This window comes from Bombus pyrosoma, linkage group LG4 (assembly GCF_014825855.1).
Source record: "Bombus pyrosoma isolate SC7728 linkage group LG4, ASM1482585v1, whole genome shotgun sequence".
In the NCBI taxonomy this organism is placed as follows: Eukaryota; Metazoa; Arthropoda; class Insecta; order Hymenoptera; family Apidae; genus Bombus; species Bombus pyrosoma.
The window spans coordinates 4986746-5009017 of record NC_057773.1 but is presented as its reverse complement, the minus strand read 5'-3'; the positions used below and the strand labels follow the sequence as shown (position 1 = coordinate 5009017).

General features: G+C 34.1%; 1 protein-coding gene across 1 annotated transcript in view; it reads right to left on the bottom strand.

The window, feature by feature from the left end:
- LOC122566562 (protein GDAP2 homolog) overlaps window positions 1-21273 on the bottom strand; it is a 68607-nt gene extending 47334 nt beyond the window's left edge. The window contains exon 1 of the mRNA XM_043724008.1: window positions 21028-21273. The gene's annotated coding sequence lies outside the window, so the exon portion shown is untranslated. The remainder of the gene's footprint in view (window positions 1-21027) is intronic.
- Window positions 21274-22272: the final 999 nt, after the last annotated feature.

Here is a 22272-nt window from a genome sequence, read left to right as displayed (position 1 = left end):
GCTAAAAATTCCCAGAATTCGTTACCTTTTGCTATCCATTCGTAGCAAGCGACGAAACGAGTACAATTGATGAAAGAGATTCAATGATGCCGTAAAATCGGTCAGTAGTTGAAGCTGATACGCTTGAAGGGTTGAAATAAGTAATTTAACCCTCGGATAGCGGTAAAGTGTTGAAATGAGTAATTTAACTCCCTTGACAGCAATGAGACGAAGAATGAAGAATTCAGATTTGGCAAATAATTATTTCTGTATTTAAGATTTCTTTCGTTTCTGGCATCAATCGAAAAATATATGTGTTTTTAACTTTTTATTGGGAATGAATATTAATAATCCCAATAATAATCGATAACAAAGTTAGACATAATAAAATTTCTAATAGAAAGGTATATTGTGTCTGGTGGAAATAATGAAATTTCAGTAGCAGCGAGAGCGTCAATTGCTAAAATTTACTGAAAGTTGTTTATAGAAGATTTATGGTAATGAAGGATTTGTACAATGTAATATGCAAAGAGCCTTCGTATGACGTGTATGAGCCTAGATACGTACAGATACATCAATAGATGTTGTCGCACAATGTTTCAGTTTACAAACTCACTATGTCGACTATATCAATACCAAGGGCATGAATGGTATTCTCCGTCGAATACTATTGTACACATAGCACGAATGTCTCACAAAATCTTCGTTATCTGTGTCAAAATTGCTCACAGCAGTTTGGAGCATTGAAATTTCGCACCAGTTCAAATTGGAAAATTTCTAAAAGAATCTTACTCACGTGCAAATAGAATGGACAGAAACAACGTTGTGTCGATGTTTCCCACTGGGAATGACCATATACATATATATAAAATGTACTAGAATGTTTCGAGGACAGTTTTTAATCGCGAGGAGAAGCGAGACGACGATGAAGCGTCTTCGCGGAGTATCGACCTTTCGAACCGATATATCTGCACGTGTGTGTTACGTATAAAACGCAATGTTTAGACATATCGCCTTCTTAAAAACATTTCAGTCGCCATTGGATATCGAATATGTTGAAATTTTTTTCCTTAAATGTTATCTTTCCGTATTTAGATTTCTTGAAAATATAGTTGTTGCATACAACTTGCAATTTTAATGTATGGTATTGGCCTGTCGAGTTCAGATCTCAAACTAACCACATTTTCTAATATATGTACACTAAGCTAACATTACTTTATCACTGGACTGCGAATAATTATCCACATACATATTTTTATTACCGCAACTAGAGAATATTTTACTTCGCGTATATTTTATATTTTTGCATATTACACGCATTCATTTACGTTATTCATTTCCAGAATTAAGTGTCAAAACATCGTGCTATAATCGTTATAACATTTAATGGATAATACAAATTTCTGCCTCCATTCCTTTAGTTGTCTTCATAAAATAATCAATATACATAAACATTCACAGTCCATTTATCTCTGCATCTAAACAAAGCCAAAGTTTTATCTCATTTCTTGCGCTGTACGTAAGATGTACACGTCTTCTTAAAGATTGGCGATCGAAACGAGCGTGCAACGACAATGACTACACGTGACGTAAGTATTCGATATCCGTGCACACGGGTCATTGAAAATGCCGTTACCGCGACGTTACGTCACTTGTGGAACTCCCAGTTGTACAGATTTCTAGTACATTCAATGGCTCACGAAAATGTTTCGACACTTACCACAAAAAATTTTTATACATATACATATAGCCTTTATTGTATGTGTTACGTAAAACATTTTGAAATTTCATTAGTACTGCAACAAGGCACGATTACCATAATTGGCCAAATTTGAAACGGAACTAAAACTGTATACTAAAAATGCAAGATATTCATTGTAAAAATATATTTATTAAAAAATTAGTATAGAATATGAATAACAATCTTGGACGTATAATACATATTAAAGATGATCTCACTAAATATTGATGCTTATTAATACAATAGATAATCTATTGTCTAAATACTTTAATGATTCACTCTGTGAATTATATGTTTTCATTAAATATCTTGTGATTACTATGTACATTTTCAGATTTGTTTCATACTTTATCAACGTAACCATGATAGTCTAGTCTCATTACAGTGTTAATTATATTTCAAAACGTTTCGTGCAACACATATAATGCATATTCATAAAAAGTTTGTACAAGTGTTGAAATACTTTCGCGAGTTAGCGTACATTTGGAACGCAAAATCGAGCGGAAAGAACCGCACAACGACGCGTTCTTCTCGTTAATTCGCGCGACTCCCCTTGGGAAAACATTCAGGGATTACCGTCTGGTATTTCTTGCCAATAACAATTTCTGATTCCTATGCAAACAACCGGCTACACGAACGACTGAATAAGATTTATTGTTTCGAATTTAGAATACGTTGGTCATAATAAGGAAAAGAGTAAAAAAAATAAAAAAAGCAAGAAGCGTGCTCATGAATCTTAGTCGTGAACGGCATCCAACGAGCTAATTAACAAATGATTCATTCCTGGTTGCGCGACAGTCGAGAGAAAACAGTATAATTGAGACACGTATGTGCGTCAAGATTGTACTTCGCGTTTCTTGAGTTTATTTGTTCTGAACTTCGTTGACGCGTTCTTTGCAACCTGGATTGTCAATGATTCAAGATTAAAGTATGAACGGTTACGTAAATTTATATTTTATACGAATAGAATTGAGAAAATATAATTTAATTAGAGATTTGTTTCTTCCACTAAATATCATTAAGTATAATAGTTAATAATAATAATAATAATAATAATATAATAATAGTATTAAAGTTTCAACGTGTCATATATTTTTGCGTATTTTTGCAGCTTTAAAGTTTCCATAAATGCACAGACATCTGCAGTCTACTTATCGCTTATTTTGAAATTTAATGGAATCTCAATTATTTAGGTTTCAATACTGATAGATTTCTAATACATTTTTAATGGCTTCGTAATTAGGTCACGTTAATCTACATATTTCCTTTCACATGATTGTAGCAAAAATAGAAAATCCACAAAAATCGACTTATACATTTCTCTATGGTCTTTCATTCAATAATAATTTCAACAAAAATTCTATAGAATTTCATCCGTTGCTAAAGTTTCATCGATTAAACGATTCGTACGTATTCCTGGGAAACTGTATAACAAATTTCTTAAAAAAGAATAATACATGACACCTGTATCTTTTATATCATCACGTATATCTTTCTTAAAACTTATCTTATTATTTTTAAATATTAATAAACATCTATCTCTGGTTTTGAAATGATAATTTTTCTACTCTTTGCATGTTGCTAAGCAGCATTGCTCGAGAAACTGTAGAAAAACATATTGCAATCGTGAGAAGGTAGACGTAGAGAACTGTGTTTATCTCGCCACGAAACCTGTGAACTATTCAACGCGTGTACGACATGAATCAGCCAGGGGAAATGTAGGAATCGTTTTGTTTTATTAGATTAGCGGTACAGTGAACTGCGTCGCAGTAGCACAATGAAACGCTGTTCCTTTCCACAGAACACGTGTTTCACGATACCAAATATTTGGCGCAAGTTCTTGTATTTGAATAATACGCGGGTAATTCGAAGTGTTTTAGAGGAATGTAAGCATATTGACAGAGCTTCAGATCTTAGCGCAAAGGCTCACGTTATATAAGTTATTTATCCAACTTTGATACCTCACTATCTGAATTGCATAACATTCTTTTTCTTTTAATAAAAATATATTGCATTTATCATAGCATTTACGTATTAATTACTTAGATACAAGTATATTAAATTTTGTAAATTTTTATACAACTGTAAAAGTTCGACGCTATGAAAATGAAATAAGAAATCTATTAAAAAATCCTGCATTAAAAGATAATGATACGTGCAAACATTTGTTAGAAAATTAACGATACTAGACATTTTCTTCTGGAACGTAGAAGAATAATTGATATAATTGCTGCAGTTTAATGTAATCATGAGAAACAAACGTCAGCACTATCGCTTTTAGTAGTTAAATGGATGATTAACGTAATGCTACGTATATTGTCCAACTATAATCTATTTCGCTATAAGAAATTTCAAAAGAGGAAGTCATCGTCATTGGATTCTTATGAATTTAAATTCTTAACATCCTATTATACTTAAATACTTCTTTTCTCTGCTGTATCTTCTTTGTATAAAACTTCAAAAGCTAAGGTTAACAACTAGCAAGGTTTCAGCGAAAAATATTATCTCGGGCACGAGGCAAGTTACATGGACCAGTTCGCGTGAAAAATTCACACGTAGAGTCGCTCGAGTTTTGAACAATTTTCCATTCTGAGAACGAACGGGTTGCACAGCACCGGTCACCTGAAAAATTCAGGCGTCGAGCTTCCCCTATGCATCGTGTGCGAATCCGTATGTAAAACGCGGGAGTAATGCACAGAAAGTGGCATCGTGACGCCAAACGAAAATATCTGAAGAAAGATCTACGAAATTCGATTTACTTGCTAATAAGATCGTTGCAACATGGGAACGGCTGCGGTGTAAAATTTGTATCAAAGAAAGTAAAACGAGATATGTAGAGTCGGACCGACTAACATGTAAAAGCGGGCACGCGATTCCTCGTGAAAAAATACGAAAAATATATATATAATTTTTTCATTTTCGGATTAGTTTTCAAGATAATCCAATTTGAATGTTTATCAGGTATACTTGAACATGGCTGATTGCAGACTGAACAGGACTAAATAATCGATAAGAGGTTGCTATACGCATGCAAATATGTCGAAAATGTATAATAAAATCACTGCGATAATTCTAATATATAATATATAATTCTAATCATATCTTAGTAGAGCAATAACCGATGATGAATTTTATAAATCACAGTCACATGGTCTTATCTACATTATCTTTATTGTCGTTCGCTCGAGTCGATTTCCGGAATTCTAAATTTAAATTTCTCCCAGAGACAACAACGAAATTCCAATAAAAAAAATCGGCGTTTTGAGAAAATCGAAAAAATTTGAATAAACTACTGCAGAAAGTTTGGAAGCATATGCATATCAGAATAAAGTGGGAGAAAGAAACTTTTATAAAACGGAGAATTTCTGACAAAAATCGACTTTGGAACGTACCTGGTATTCATCGAACTCCGCGTTAACTTTTCCATTAATTTTACTCTGTGTTTAAATGGAAAGTCCTTGTAAATTAAAAGTGTGATATAGAAATATAATAGCAATAATAAATAGGTACAAGCCTAAGTTTCAAGAGATTGTAGAAAGTGTTCTCGGCTTCCTACATAGATATGGTATGAAACACATTGCATCATTTATGTAGAATGCAGTGAAGTATAAGTAGATAAATCCGATCATTATCAAACAATTCATACGTTACAGGTTACAGTCTATTAATATTTAGTACATGAGATAAATCTTCACATCGGTTCCATCTCTTTAATTAGTCTACTCTACATGTATTATGTTTCTAGAATCCAATTAAGTTTTTGTAAGTAGATACGGCTGATCATGATCAGACATTTCATACGCTACAACTTATTAATATTAAGTACATGAGACAGATCTCTATTTTGGGTCCATTTTTGTAGTTAATTGGTTACATTTATAAAAGTACGAATTTACCAAAACATTGTTGGTATATTTGCATAAATATTTTTCATTTATCGAATATTTGCGATAAATATTGTAATTTATACATATAAAATCAGATGCATCTCAAATTTAACGAATACAATCATGGCCCTCGTATCTCATTACAGTGCTAATGAAATTCCGAAATGTTTTATACAACACATACAACATACAATATAGACGTAAGAGTTTTCTATGATAAACACTCAGATACTTTCGTGAACCGATGTATATGAAACCTTGATTGATGTCGTATAAACAAATTTTTATTATAAATTTAAACATCCATGTTTTAATTACAATTTCTTTTTTTGCATTTCCCAATAACGTTATCATAAATCCTACACACATTCTCGACTTGAACCGAGGTGATGGCGGACGATCACGAAGAAAGTACGATCGAACAGAGGAAACGAGACGTGATCGAAGCTGGAGCGTTTGAATAGAATAAAATTTGAAGAAGACACGTGGCACGTGACGTCGCTGATTTTCCTGCTACTTGTACTCTATTTCGTCCTGGCCCGTTCCACCATCGTCTCCTTGTTACTCTTTACTCGTGCAAATTCCGCTCGTTTCACCTTTTATTCCGGAGGCGACGCGTGTCCCGAATGTCGCGCAACGAGGATCACCGGCTGAGACGAATTCATTCTGATCGATACGAGAGCGTCCGTGAAAAACACTGAATATTTTACGTTGAAACGTAGGCAGAAAGCTAACGCCCACGACGCGTTCAAGTCGAAAGTGACGCCAAGAGAATCGAATAGAAATTATGAGATCCTTACCGGAGACGGAATTTTCTTTTCAGTCATTGTAGAACCGATTGAATTTAATGGTTCGATTAAGATGAGAAATAGCAGACGAGATAGTGTCTTGGTGTTTGGCGAAGGGTATTTGGGAAATCGAGGTTAGAATGAAGAACATTCTTGGAATGGAATAATGTAGATGTCGTATATGAATAGAGATACCAATCGTAATTTTTAGTTGTTTAGTTTTTGCAGTTGTATAATTTTTACATGTAGATTTTTCACATGATACTCCCATGTATATGTCACTAAACCTGTTTAGAAATAACGCATGTATGTACACAGAGATATCAATCTAGGTATATAATAAACTTCGGACTGTAAAATTTTTAGATGTAAAGCAAATGGTCGTGGTTGGATGTAAATCTTATTAAACATATAAATTATAAAAACTTGCTGTTGAATATAAATGAATAGGAAGAGTGAATGCTCTGCAATATCGTAATAAAAATCCAGAACGACTACAAGTATTCTGAAAGTGTACTTCATTCTCGAATTAGTATCACCGATAAAATGTAAGTAAAATCCAAGATCAACTGAAACAGAAAAAAAGATTATCGCCTTCACGAAGCTCTTTGGCGAATTCGAGAAGTCGTAAATCGACGAACAAATAAGTAAACAAGTCAATTAAAACCTCCGCTTCGAGACTTTCTCTCTTTCCTTTCGACATTCTTGTCGTTTAACACACTACGACATAACTATCAACGACCAGAGTATAAAACTTTGGTTTCAAAGAAATCAAATTGAAGGGGATATGCAAAATTTCATCGACGATTTAACTCTGATTAATAATTGATATTGATTTTCCGAGGACAATCGTGTAGCTGTTGCCTCTGCACTTTGCGCTTGCAATTTGTTTCAGGTGTATTCTCATCAAGTACACTGCAACGTCTACGAAATGAAGATGGTCCAAAATACAAGTGCAAAGTGCAAGTGCAACAGCTACACGATTGTTCCCGAAAAACCAATATCATGACCTCTCATTGTCGTGAAAGTTTGAAATCTAGGACAGTGATTCAATTGTACAAAAGAGCTACAGTCATTTCCAGCGTTAAATTAACCCAAAATTCAAATGAACCGCAAGTAAGTCATTGATAAAGTGTGTTCGATAAATACGCTCCATTCGTATCCACCCACATCTTGAAAATATTTCTAATTCGTACAAACGGAGGCATATTTTTGCCTATCCACAGGGACGAAACTCGATGATAATTAAAATATTCAATTTTCCGTGCTAACGCCGAGCATCCTGAAATTCCACGAGCGAGAAACGAAGGGGAACGAGGAAAAAGGGGTGGACGATTCTTTCTGTGTGCTCGTCCCCGTTCAGTGGCAGGTGCTCGAGAGAGCTCGAGCACCGCTTTCGAGAATCCTCTCGAGCAGCGAGGAAAAACGTCGTGAAAAACGGGAGGTCCGCTAATTGGAGAACAATCCGCGAGATGCCCTCGGCTGGAATGCCCTCGCGTTTGCTAAATTTTCGAACCCTTAGGAGATTTATGAACAGCCGTGAAATCAGGGATTATGCTAAGGCGATTTTATAGAACTTTTCTCCTGTAAGAAGGTTTTTATCTTTTTGTTGTTTACGGATCTGGAGTAGAAGTAGCTTTTGAAATTTTTTCTAAAGTGTTAAAATAACAGAGGATGGTAAAAAAAATAATTATTTTTTAACGAATTACGAGTTACGAAGTCCTTCGAAACTGTCACAGAGAGAGAGAAAGAGAAAGAGAAATTGAGAATATTTCTGTTTTTTATACATTACCAAATTATATATGTATGCTACGAAAGCGCGTATTCCTATTCTTTGAATTTTTCCGCCAAAATTCATAACGTATTTTGCGAAGATGTTAGAATAAAGTTAACGAAGTTAATTATTATAAAGAATGTAAGTATTCTTTTACTTTTGAGTATTTCTTTAGCATCAGTAAATTTGACGGCGCTAAAGAACACGTAAAATTCAAAGACGATATTTCCCAAGATTTTCTTTGAGGTTAACAAGAAAATGTGTTCCGGGTCATTAATGAGTTTTGCAAAGCTGAAATAAAACAATTTCGAGGAATCCTCTTCCCCGCACAAATCCTCAGTTTTTGTGTATTTACTCTTTCAGAGAAGCACCCTTAGAACCCGTAATGAGTTTCACAAGAGACCGCAAAGATAAAAATTATTTGATAATCCTCTATTTTGAGGATCTTCCTCAACTTCTATCGGTAAATCCAAAAACACCTTCGACATTGCAAAATATTAGAATTTCCGCGTAGTTTGATATTCCTTTCTTTTCTTTAGAAAAATCTCGCTTCAGATAGTCGTCGCACGCGAACGTTCTCTACGCGTTCAATATTTAACGAGTACATGGTAGCTCGCGTCTATCAAAAAACGTAAAGCAAGCACAATCTACGGCTGCCTTTCGAAAGAACACGTATCCGCAAGATACGTATTTAACCAAAAAAAAAAAAGAAAGAAAGAAAAAAATGAGAAACAAAAAATAGTCGGACAACAGCGGTCATTTTATGGCTTCGTGATGCTGCATCTGTTTTTAACTGTGACCTTTCGAAACCAGGATGAAGCGGTTGAAAAGTATCATTAATAACGAATGCTGCGCAATGACTTCTGAACACGTACTAATTATCAAGACATGATAAAAATTGCGGAAAATTGCATTAAGAAAATCAAAAAAGGGAAAATACAGTGGCTGGCGAAGGTATTCGAACACCTGTAGTCATTTCTTATGAAACATGTTGAAATTTAATTAGCACTGTAACGGGGCACAATTGTCATAATTATATTGGCAAAGGTTGAAACAAGCTTGAAGATGATTATATGTTTCAGATCATTCCATGTTGTATACTAATCTTTTACTAAATATATATATATATATATATGTACGTATGTTCGCAGTAAATATGCTGTAACTTCTATAGATATTTTCAGACTAGTTTCAAATTTTAGCAATATACCTAATAGCAGACGTTTCTCATGATAATGCTAATGAAATTTCAAAACGCCTTACATAACACGTATAATATTTACATGAATGTCCTCTACACTATACGTTCAAATATCTCTTTAAACCACTGCGTGTTACAAAGGATTCAATGAAAACCGATATTTTTCTTTCTCTGTAGTTTTACTGTTTTCATCGAAATATAACAAAAAAGGAAATATCACGAATCAGAAAAGAATATTTTCTGTTTTCCTTTTTTTTTTTTTTTTTTAAAGACACGTGACACTTTCTGTTTCGCGTTCTCATAAGGTACGCTCGTAAAGAAAATCGTATTTCAAGGTGCTGCTCGTAAAACTAAACTATTCCGAGAGTCGTGAAATGCTTATCCCATAAATAATGCTTCACTATCCCCACGGATGCGAACATACGTATTTTTTTATCTATTAAAGTCATGCAAATTTCAACAACTCGATCGAATGCCAATTTGACACGCGTCACATCCTCTGGTGAAATCAAGTTACTGCAAACTCTATCAAAATCACCTATTACATCGATCGTAATCTCGCGAACTTGGAAACTCCTGCAGCGTTTACCAGCAAATCAATTACAAATCATGTAACTCGGTTACAGTCACAAGGATAATCAGAACAGTATCAGATCGCCATTTAAATGTCCCTGATGTGACGAGACGTCTATGTCATTGGTATAGCATGATATAACGAGGTCATAAACTAAACTATCAAATAGTAATGTATGTAGTATAGAATACGATATATATATATATGATACATATGTGTGGCGAGGATTTGTAATCATCGATCATTTTTCGATTAAGAAAATTATTGATAAAAATTCTACAATGTGTTCATTGAGCTGGCATTTCAAAGTAACAACTACATCCTGTTGATAACAAATTAAGAGACTTTTCTAAACCTACAAAAATATATCAATTCTTTATTCAAACAACAAATTCTGATTCTCTCAAGGTCAAATATCATATTCTGTTTTTACACTAAATTTACTCATCAAAACATGAAACTTGTATTAAAGAAGTCACGATGAAAAATATATAAAAAAATACATAAAATGAAGAATAAAAATTACTCAAATTCTCGAAGATGCACCGTTATGAATCTATGAAATTTCTATGAAAAATTACGAATTGATCATATCGATCACTCTGGTAGTACCAGTATTATAATCTTTGCATGTATAATGTTATCATTTGTCTATATACATCTGTATTTTGCTAATGCAATAGACACGTAACATATAAACCGTTATGTTATGTTGAACATACCCATACATTAAAGTACAAAGTATCGGTGTAAGCGAATAAATAAAGCGTCTATTCACAAATAAATTACTTCCTGTTTTATTATAATCGCGTGCTATAGCTTGAACGTCGCATTGTCAATGTTAACCGTAGTTCTTCCCTTCCTTTATATTTAGAATGCTGCTACAAACCATTTGATACAACCAACAAGGTTAACAGTTTATTGTATTCCCGCGATAATTATTATCACATAAGAAACAAAACTTTTTCAAATGGTAGCACATGAAATGTTTTATTATATTCGAAAAATCATGTGCCTAAATGTTAAACACAATAAGAATAATGATTTATGACTAACAGTATTTCATTCATACGGAAGAGAACTGCAAATATTAATAACTATATTAAGAATTGCAAAAAGAAAACAGGGAAAGAAAGTAATAGTATCTAATATATGTGTATATAACTATAAAAATACGTATCTCTCAATATAAAATACACTAACATATTAAAAGTCTTTACAAATCATATATAACATCTATAACAATATGTATTTTCCAATATATGACGTAAAGCACATTGACTTCGTATCAAAAATTTTTTCAAACCTCCCCAACCAAAATTTCAACCCCTCGCGTTCCCATATTTCTCCTAATTTCTTTCTCTGCGCGTAAATCATGGTTTGTCTGACTATCAATTTTATAACCAGACTCTATCGTGACTGTAATTGTACCACAAATAATCAGTAATATTCGTTGCAGTATCAACTCTCATCCATTCAAATTTCAATTAGCCACGTTCACAACCCCCCGGAGTCACAACTTTATCGAGCTTTTTTCCCGTCGCAGTTCCTCGTCGATTTAAGGATTCTTAATGGACTCGAGAGGATACTCGTTGCGTTACGAGGCCATCAGTTAATACAAGAAATAATGCGCGACCTAAATCGCACGTGAAAGATGTCCTGGTCCCGAAGACGGTTTTAAGGATTCGACGCGATCCAACGCGCCATGCCAAATGATCGCGCGAATGAAGCGCGAGTTGGCATAGAAAGGTCGGGTGGCAGACCGCATGGAAGCGTAACGTCAGAACGTTGACCCGACATTTCCCGAGGAATGTTATCAAACCGGTATCGATTACGTGCGGGAAAACCCTTCAATATGCTCGGCTCGGCTCGGCTCGCGGTCATTCCACGGCTTCGAAAACTCCTTAGATCGTCTGGTTGTCTCGCGTGTTAACAGAACAATGGTTTTACAGGTGCACCGCTTTTCTTTCTATAGGTTAGAGGTTAGAGGCTCTACATCTGTTGTCTGAGCGAGGTATGTATGTACAGTATCGGTTAAAAGTTTGCAATCACTTTTTCAGGTGTATTTATATTGTATATCTTGTTGATTTTGTTATTAATTCGAAATTAATGTATTAAATAAAATTTGTTTTAGGAAAAAGATTGTCTACTGTGCTAATAGAATTTTAGAGTGACCCTTTTTTTCATGTTTTTAGACTCAATGAAACGCGCAGTGATCTCAAAGTTTAGACTTTTCTGGGAGTTTGGTGAGACAACGCTAATTTTATTCGGAGCTATGTAAGCCACATTTTATATTTTAATTGAATATGATATAATATTTATAAAGTTTTATCAAAGCAACTTGGTTTGTTAATGATTAATATTTGGGGTCGAGCATTTATATTTTACATAAATTTTTTGTTTGAGCAGGATGTGATAGATTTTTAGAGGCTTGATAAAATAATCTAATTTAAATTAATTAAATCTAGAATATTTCATTCTAACTTATTTTATATAAATATAGATCATCGATAGAATATTCTAAATAACCTAAAATAACATTAAATCTATTCGAATATTGTGGTTATCAACAAATCAATAATGCGAACCCAAGACTTATCATTTTGGTGCACAATTGCGGTCGAAACGAAGGAGCTCTTATCGTGGAGCACAGTTATTAAGTTGTATTCAACACGCCAACTCTGATAACTGTGTAATATACTTTGATAACTAATATAATGTACAAAATCATACTACACTGTTTTATCCGACTTTTTGTAATCAAATGACATATACCGTCAGAGATAACGCCCAAACACTCCTAATCAATAATATAATACATATACGTATAGTATGTGTGTACGTAAAGTATGTATTTAGTTATTTCTTTTTTCTTTTTTTTTTTTAAACATCATCTACATCACGTGACAGAAGTGGTCTCCACTACATTACTACGCAATTCGCCGTGACATTCGTTTATACACCACACCCACGCAATAAAGCCTCCGTCATCGAGAGCGTAGTAATCTAATCATAATCCTTTCCACTCCAAAATTTCTTACGATATCAATCACAGTGACTTTAACATATTTTTACAGTGGAATTTTTTTAATCTTTTAAGTATTGAAGGAGCTGCTGCCTTCTTGATAAAGACACAGCTCCGTATTCTAGTAATCTGAGTAAACCTAATCAGTCAAATTAATTTTTACAAAATTTATTGTATTACAAATTTATAGACAATTAATATTCGTAGTAATAAATTTCTGCATTTTTGGATATGAAACTTATACCTTTCTTTCTTTTCCAATAAACACGATTTAAATATTGTAGCTGTGTCTCCTTATTCCTGCAAACCTTCCAACTTCGATTTCAATTGAAAAAGATTATACATAGATATCTGTAAAAATATTTGTCCTCTCTTCTTCGTTTCTTATTATCAAAACTAACGTGAAATATCAATTGCCACAGTATCAACGCCGCTGTAGCCCAAAAGCTTAACAGAACCTATTATCCCATCGTCGCATTGTAACGAACCGAATTACCCCATTTGGCAGAATATTTCTCGAATTCTCTCGAAAATCCCGTTGCCTGGTGAACCTGGTATCAAGAGATATCGATCCACTGTCAGTGACAATGTCGATTCGCCATAGCCAGAATAACCAACGGAAAGCCCTATCTACCATTTCAAAACATCCGTGAAAATATGGAGTTTCGTAATTTTTTCCTCCCATTTTTGTTTTTTTTCAATTTAGAAAATCTGGTCATCATTTCATAACAAGATACTATACATACGTATACAGTCAGACGTAATTATTATACATCTCGAATAACGAGAGTAATTTGAAACGTATATCGAGTTCTGAGAAACCTACTTTAAAGAAATACACGATGTTTTAAAGAAATGACATTTCCAGTAAAATTACACGAAAAGTAATTAAACCAGATAAATTAAAAACACGGGTTCTCGAAATATTTCAACATACGTACCTCGAAGGAATGACGATATTTTTAGCTACATCCTAGCGATTTTAATCGAAAAGAGGGCAGAATAATACTATACTTCGAACAATGCTCGATAGTTGCGTATAATAACGGACTCGAAGTGAACGAAGAGAGGAAGAAAGAGATACGCATGACCTGAATTACGAAATCGTGGCCGAGCAACGGGGAATCGAGCTCGCCTTCAACAGAGCTTCCGTGCGTTCGTTGCATTCGATACACGCGGGTCCGCTTAAATAACTAATGGCTAGAGAAGGGTGGAAACCGGTGCACGCTTCCGTCGTGGAATCCGACACAGCGGATATCCGAGAACGACACGCGAACCGCGTTCGATATGGAAACGTGATCGAAAGAATCGAAACGCCACTGCGACATGCAAATTCGCGAACAAAGACGTCCCATAGCGCAGCTTGGATCGAAGTGGATGCAAGATTGGATGTACTCCAATGGCTGAATCGTTTAACGGGGCATTTGATAGCCTTAAAGGATGTAAAGCTAGAAGAGAATTGAATATATCGTGAGTGTTCGGGTAGGATTAAATTTTTTAAAACTTAACAGCTAGGTAGATCTGAAATATTGCGTCGTATCGGTGTATCGGTTGTCTGTTGAATTTTTCTGAGTCAATAAACGATATTAAGAGAATTAATTTGTTAACTGAATCGTCGTCTAACCACGAGTTTCTATAATAATGTAACTGAAGGTTAGGTAGCGAGTTAGGTTTGCTTTAGTTCTGGTAAATGTAAGTTGACCAATAGAATAAAGCTAACTTCAACGAAACTATGCTCCGTTTGTATAAAATAATTTCAGGAAATTCGTAATATAATAGAAATATGTAAAACCGAGAAAAAGTTGAAACAAATGACACGTGATTTTCTGTAGCGCGTTTCACGAGATCAAAGTTCCATCAGAACTAACCTCGACACTTCCAACAGTCAAATTACACCAAATTACGGATAACGTTACAAGTTGCTATCGGAGCCGTAGAATCTTTATTTTGATCACAAATAATTCATCGAATAATTTTGGATATTTCGTTGATACAGTTATACGCATATCATATACACGTATAGTGATACGCTATTGAAGATGCAACATGGTGGAACGATGAAATTCGTTAATTAATGCCACGTCAAACTACGATGTATATTGGTAGGACACGAGTGGAGCGACTGATAAAGAGGGTCGATGTAAAGGCGATGTAAAGCGTGCTTGGCCGAAAATGCATGACCCAAATTATCAACGCGCGACCCCTATATCGCATCGGATCGGCTGGCGCAGATGGTTAACCCGCAGCATCTTGAGAATGAACCGCGGACATTTAGTTTCTGCCGGTTGGCTCGTTTAACGCGAACCCTTAATTATCACAGCGTGGAAACACGTCTATCTACACGGCCGATCGGGTCGACCCTTTGGCAAACGAGCGAACTTCCTTTGATAACGAAGGACACCTTCTTTCACGAGAAGTTGTGTAGCGTACAAGTGAAAGTATCGTTAATTAATGAGATAAGCGAAGGACACGAGAGAATGATGAAAGCCGAAGTTAGAATGCAGAAAAGTTTGCAGATACTAGATATTTAGATAGTGTTTATAATTCTTTTCGAATTGCAATGATTTTGTAATAGTTAAATAACTCGTAGTTCTTCCTTTCATTTTTATTTTACAAAATATCTTTAATATGGTAGAGAACACACATTAAAAGTATATTTTTGAAAATATAACTCGAAGGTAATATTTAACCGATATTTTTCTCAGGATACAATTTTGATATATATATATATATGATACTCAATTAACTCCATTCATTAACGTATTTTCAAAGTTTCATATAAGAGAATCCATTATTATGATTGTATTCTTTATTCCTGATTACCGTGGTTTCATTCCATTGCTATTCCAATGTTATCTTATATAGTATAGTAGAATCTAATGATGTGATAAATTGATTTACAAAAAATAACGTGCAATAATAAATTTAGTAAATGTTTCACTTTGTAGAATAAATCTGTATCTCAATGAGATCGAACATATTAGATGAATTTAGTAATCTTTTTAAATACTATCTCAAATGTTATCGTTATGCTCAAAATGATTGATAAAACGTATTTACACCTATAACAAAATATTCCACAGAAATAATTACAATTAAATGAACTGCACCGCCTTTAGAAAAAACATATCGCAATTGCTTTAGGGTTCAACTCGTAGATTAAAAATCTAAGGTTTGGAAATTTCAATGAAATATTTGCCAAATTAACGTTTCAGCAGATTCATCAGGAAACTCACGAATTCGCAAAGAAAGTAGTTTCTAATCAGAAATTCTGGAGCAAGGTTACGCAATGAAGGATAGGACAGTTCATTTGTTTAGGATCCTTTAATAAAGAATTTCGTAACTTCCGTTTAGACAGACAGCTCACGAGACACAAGATTTAATTTATTCGGGAACCGTCACGAAATTAGAGTTCTCTGTGACGTAGTTGAATATAATCTTACGCGACGTACAGAAAGAAGCTTCGTTCGCTTCGAATTACCGCGAATTCGTCGAGACTTCCGTTATAGAACCAAAAGCAAGTTTCACTGGCACGTACTTTGTATACTTATTAAACTGACTCTTCACAATGTTACTCCATTACCATAAATACTATAGGAAACTTATGACTCGCCTTTATACTTGACTACAACGAAATTCTGAAGCTTCCAATAAATTTCAATAATAAAACATTTTACTAAAATATACGAGGGGCTCAGTAAAAACATGATTCGAGTATATATGCTTTTACAAAAGCGCAATAAATACATATTTATCTTGTAAAATATCTTGTTATGAATTTCCAAACTTGTGGATAATATATTTGATATTTTGAAAATATACAAACTTTTTTATTAAAGTATCGCCTCATAACGCCTCGTATAACGTGTATAATTTCTCAGGGAAGTACATACTTAACCAAGATATATATGTAGAACATTCAATCTAAAGCATTTAGGCAGTAAAAGAGAAAGTTTGAAAGCAGACTATTCTTCTACAGACTATTTATTATTCTATTCCGCAATGATGATCCAATAATTTGAAAATAAAGTAGATTCCATTAAAAATTATACTTTAAGAGCTGGATACAAATTGCTTGCTATTACTAGATACTTTTATAACCGGTTGTATGTTACGTACATCTAGTTTGCGCTAAAGAGATTTGTAATTCTGCTTTGTCATTGATTATTGTATTACATTCATCTGTATATCATCTTCAAGTCATTATGCAAATGCCTATTGCATCATGTTACGTAGAATTTCCTTAAATTCTCTTTATTTCTGTGTACTGAGTGTCGCGCCAAATTCTTGTGTTTTCGTAATTCAAGCGTTAAAAAATTAACTTCATGCACGATTTTCTTCACTGAATGTTTTCATTATTTGAATCATTTTTCCTCTGGTCTTTTTCGCATACAGTATTTTAAAATTAAGTATGTACCATACCAAGAAATATCCACTTCGTTCTAAATTATGAAGAAAATCATGAAATTTCCAACGACTTACGACAAAAGAAAAAGAAAAAATTAATTTCCGTTGATTGGATTACTCGAGTTCTTTCATGTGACTTACAAAACGTAACGCTTCAGTATTGAATGGCTTCAACGACAGAAATAGCTGGAAATAGCTCGTCAGGATCCGGTTTTACGACTTTTTATCTTGGTTTCGCGGCTAAAAGCCCAAGGTCTGAAACGACGTCGGAATAATTTACGTTAACTTCCTAAATCTGGAATCGGCCTCGTGGAGCCGTGTAATTGAATGGTTCGATCTGCGCCCTGTCATGCTCCGATTATCGTTCATTGTGTCCCGATTGACTCTGGGATATCGAGCCTCGCGATACACGTCCACGCTTTTTAACTCCTTCGCGCTCGATTCCATTATCAGTCGATATGTGACAGAGGTGTTTTAGCGATCGGATTATCAAACAGGCGACATGACGTCGGTTATCACTTTGAAACGTGAAAAGGCTATAAAAAGAAAGAAGAAAAAAAAATGGGAAAGAAAAATGGAGCTCGTAACATCGTTTGATAGATACTTTTCGAAAGAAAGATTTTAATTTAGTTGATAATAAAAGGTCTTTGAGTCGCGTGACGTGAAAATGTTCAACGAAAAAGCTGCTAGATTATTATTGCTTTATCAGAACAATGGTCTTTTCAGATAACTGCTGTGATTAGAAATAGAATGGAAAAGATTTATACGAAATTTAAAAAAAGAAAAGTCATAAAATATTATTGCACTATTATAGAATTCTTTGATAAAAAGGAAAAAAGAATTATAAATCTTCCGAATATTTCATTGAATATAAATTTCACGGTATAATAGTTGTCTCTCTAAAATATCAATTTCTAAAAGACTTTCTAGGAATATTTCTTATACATATTTAATTCCTCTTAAAGAAGAAAATAAATGTTACAAAAGTTTTTCCTCGCTGAGTGGAACGAAATAGTCTACATTTTCGATTCTGTTGATTGTGATTCTAAAAATTTCACGATCAAAGCTAATTATCGGTAGAATATCATTTTTTCGAATTCGTCGATCGACCGGTACATTTAGTTTGTATTAATCATAGTGTTTCCACAAGCTTTAGGTGTATTACAGGCTATTACAACAGCAACGTCGCTTTTGTTCGATTCATGCAACGTACAATGGTGAATACTCTTTGCCAGGCTCCATTGTAAGACTTTCTGAAAACCTTAATACATGAATGTAGTCCATCGAACTTTTGAAATGGAACAAGAGGGAGACCTCGAAGTTTACCTAGGTAAATGTGCAACTAATTGACCCGATTAGCGTTATTCCTACGTTCTATTCTTTCATTGGTATCTCGTGGGATGATCTGGTATCTGATTCTTTTAAAATTACTTCCAGGTTACGATATATCGAAATATAAGACTTGAAAATTTATGAAATATTCGAAGTATTCGATCAGATATCCGATTGGTATCATCAGAAGGTAATATAATTTTTTCGCCGTTAATTAATGCGACATACACATACATATGTATGTGTATTGAATAAGTTTTTAAAACTGCTAATGGAAATACCACGTCTTAATTCTGAACATAACACGTCCCACGTGCAGTAGTTGAAAGAATTTTGTCTTTCACATAAATTATTCATGTAACTTTAAAGCTGATTAGTTATAACAAAAAACTTAAATTTGAAAGTATTTTGACGTGTTTTTAACGAAACTAATGTTTCAACCTGAACTTACCAAATATTCTCCATATGATTTAATCTCCTAAATCATAGTGCAATTCGTAAATATTTTCTATTTAACAAAAGAAATCACATTAAATTATTCATAATTTCAATCGTAAAACCATCCATTTGAACCATATGCGTTTTTCCATCTTTTTTAAAATAATATATTTGAGTTAAATGACAACATAATTTCCTTATACATTCTCAATGCAATCTAATCTTTAAGCCTCCACAAACCACTAATTACTAAACGCAAAAATACGACTTTTCACTTCAAGCTTGAACCACATTCATTATCCCATATATTACATAATCATATTTAACATAACCTGTTCAAAAACATATCCGATACAATGCAATCTAATTGTAGGGCATGAGATCAAAATCTTAATTATTAAATAGTGAAAATTTCGATCGTTTATTCGATCAGAAACAGATTTAATTTTAAGTTACATTAAATTATTCGAAACTTCAATTTCAAAAGCATTTATTTAATAACATATTTACCACTCCATTCTTTCCACGTTTTCTAACAAAGTTTTTCAACAAACTTTGTTTTATAGGACACATATGGTTCCAATGAACTAACGAATTTACAATAAAATAACTAGAAAATAAAAGTAGTGAAAAGCATTTAATTTATACCAAATATGCAGTAGTGCCCTACTATTTATAATGTAATTCTATTTATTACGTAACAAACGTAAAAATATAACCTATAACCATCAGCCAAAAATCGAAGAATTCTTCAGGATGATCTTTCAAACGACGTTTCTCGAAATTCTCTCGTTCGACCTATCTTAACCTAGTTTCTTCTGACTGAATCAGCTGACGCCTATCGGTAAAACTCTTTTCACATTCGACAGTTGATCGTGAAGGAGCACGTTGTAAACAGGGATCGGTGCACAGCTGAGAGGGAAACGAGCGGATTGGCGCGAAGACGACGAATACGAGACGGAGAATGCACGACAGGAATTATCGACGCGCGCGGCTCGAGTATACCGCTATACCAACTGTACGATCAAGGTCGCGAGCGAGGGTCTTCCGCTGTGTACATTTAGGCAGTCGATGAAAATACTTAAAGATACCGTTATTCTACACTAATTTCGAAAATCACTTTTCTATCTGATCAATAAAAGAATACCTTACAACAGACTCCAGCGAGAAAAAGACACTCAAATTCATTGAACACTCGAAAGCATCGACATTTCTCTTATCTAGATTTCGATCACCTCTTATACAATCATTTTTTAACACTCAAACTATAGAATTTGTTATGTATACTTACAGGTTCTATACAGATAATTATAATTAGAACGGTACAATGAAAATAGATAGTTATTTGAACAAGAGACAAAATTAATTTGGTTAAAAATATCTGTGTTTTTACTAAATATACACTAAAGAAGTCTGATACTTGTAACATTGATAGGTTTGATACTCTAGTGTTAAAGAATAGTGACGGAAGGGACACGCGTATTTGGAAAGTCTGTCAGGAAAGGGCAGCATCGATAACGATCCGCGTCTCGAGCAGCGCGCCTCTGATAATCGAGTTTCTGTCAGTCCGCTGTCAAATATTCGTCGGTCAGTTGGAGTAGCAAATATCACGCAATATCCTAACCGTGGACTTTCGGATAAGTTTATACGACATATACAGCGTAAGATACTAGTTAACCTAAAATAAGGAACGAAGGAATCAAGGATTATTTGTAAAGAGTAAGGAGTTCATGCTCAATCGACACGTAGAACATAAGATTTGTGAATGTGTGACGGGAAATTTTTCATGAAATTCCGTGAACGTGATGAGGACACGGGAGAAAGCGAGATGGAGGAACCGCGTGCTTAGTCGCGCCGACGCATCGTTTACAGCTCACTCACCTACGAATCGTCCGCCTATCAGCGCGGCCAAAGTTGGACTAAAATGCAGCCTCAGGTCCTCGACAGGTTCTCCGTGCCTCTTGGTTGGTATATCTCGTACTTAAGTCCGTCGATGCTTGCCGATCGTATCGAGTTAACGTTCACTGTCTTCTCTTCGTAGAAACGTCACCTCCGTTTCCTTGTCGAGCTGGTCTCGTGAGCGCAGCTCCGAGCGAAAACCCGCCAAGAGGTTCGGGTATTTCGTCGCATTCGTGCACGAACAGTAACTGACGGCCTTGTCATCGAGGCGATCAGTACGGCACCTGAGCGCGCGTACGCTCCAGCGAGCCGACTCGCGCGTTAACCAATGAGAGCGCGATGTGAAGAATGCCGCGCATGCGCGCGATACTCACAGAATGGCGGTAGTTTTCGAACTTCTCGTTTATTGAACGTTCATGTTTAACCATTCAAACTTATTGTAAAAAGAAATTATATCAATATTATCATGGATGGAAGTTACATAAATGCTTGTTACTTAAATTTTGTATTACTATTTTTATTGTTAGATGAAAATTGTTTAATTCAATAACAGGATGGTATGTAATGTTAATTTAGAAGATGTTGATAATCATTGATAAGGATAATGAGATATAGCTCTAGTAGATTAGTTAGTAGGTTTTCGTGTTTCTCTTTCATAGAAATTGACTATTTAATATTTAAAGGATGTCATGGGTGGACATTTACCGCAATATATCTTTTTTAAATTGAAATATTGATAAAACTAAACAAATGAAATTATGCGTTTATTAATATTTAATCATTATTAAAAAATTCGCTTGGAATGAAATTTCATCCATGATAGTCTTCAAGCATTAATTTGTGCAATAACAATTTTCGACAGTTTATCGATAATCCTCGTTTTTTGCGTTTAATTTAATTATAATATGTACGTATCTCTGTAAATGAACTCTCTTGGTATAAAGTATAGGTTATTATAAATGTACGTATTTAAATTTGTAACATTTGTTTTTAATGACGTATTCTGTATATATGTTTAATTGGTATATTGCATAGCAATGCAAATTATTTGAATAAAGGAATGAATTTCAAGAATAAATGTGTTTTAATACCAATATATATATATACACGCTGTTTATTTATAATTAATAACGCAGCAGATTACATTTAGAGAATAATTTGCATGTAATAAGTTTATTAATCTCTCCCTCATGAGCGCAGATAAAATATATCATAGATCTAAAACCC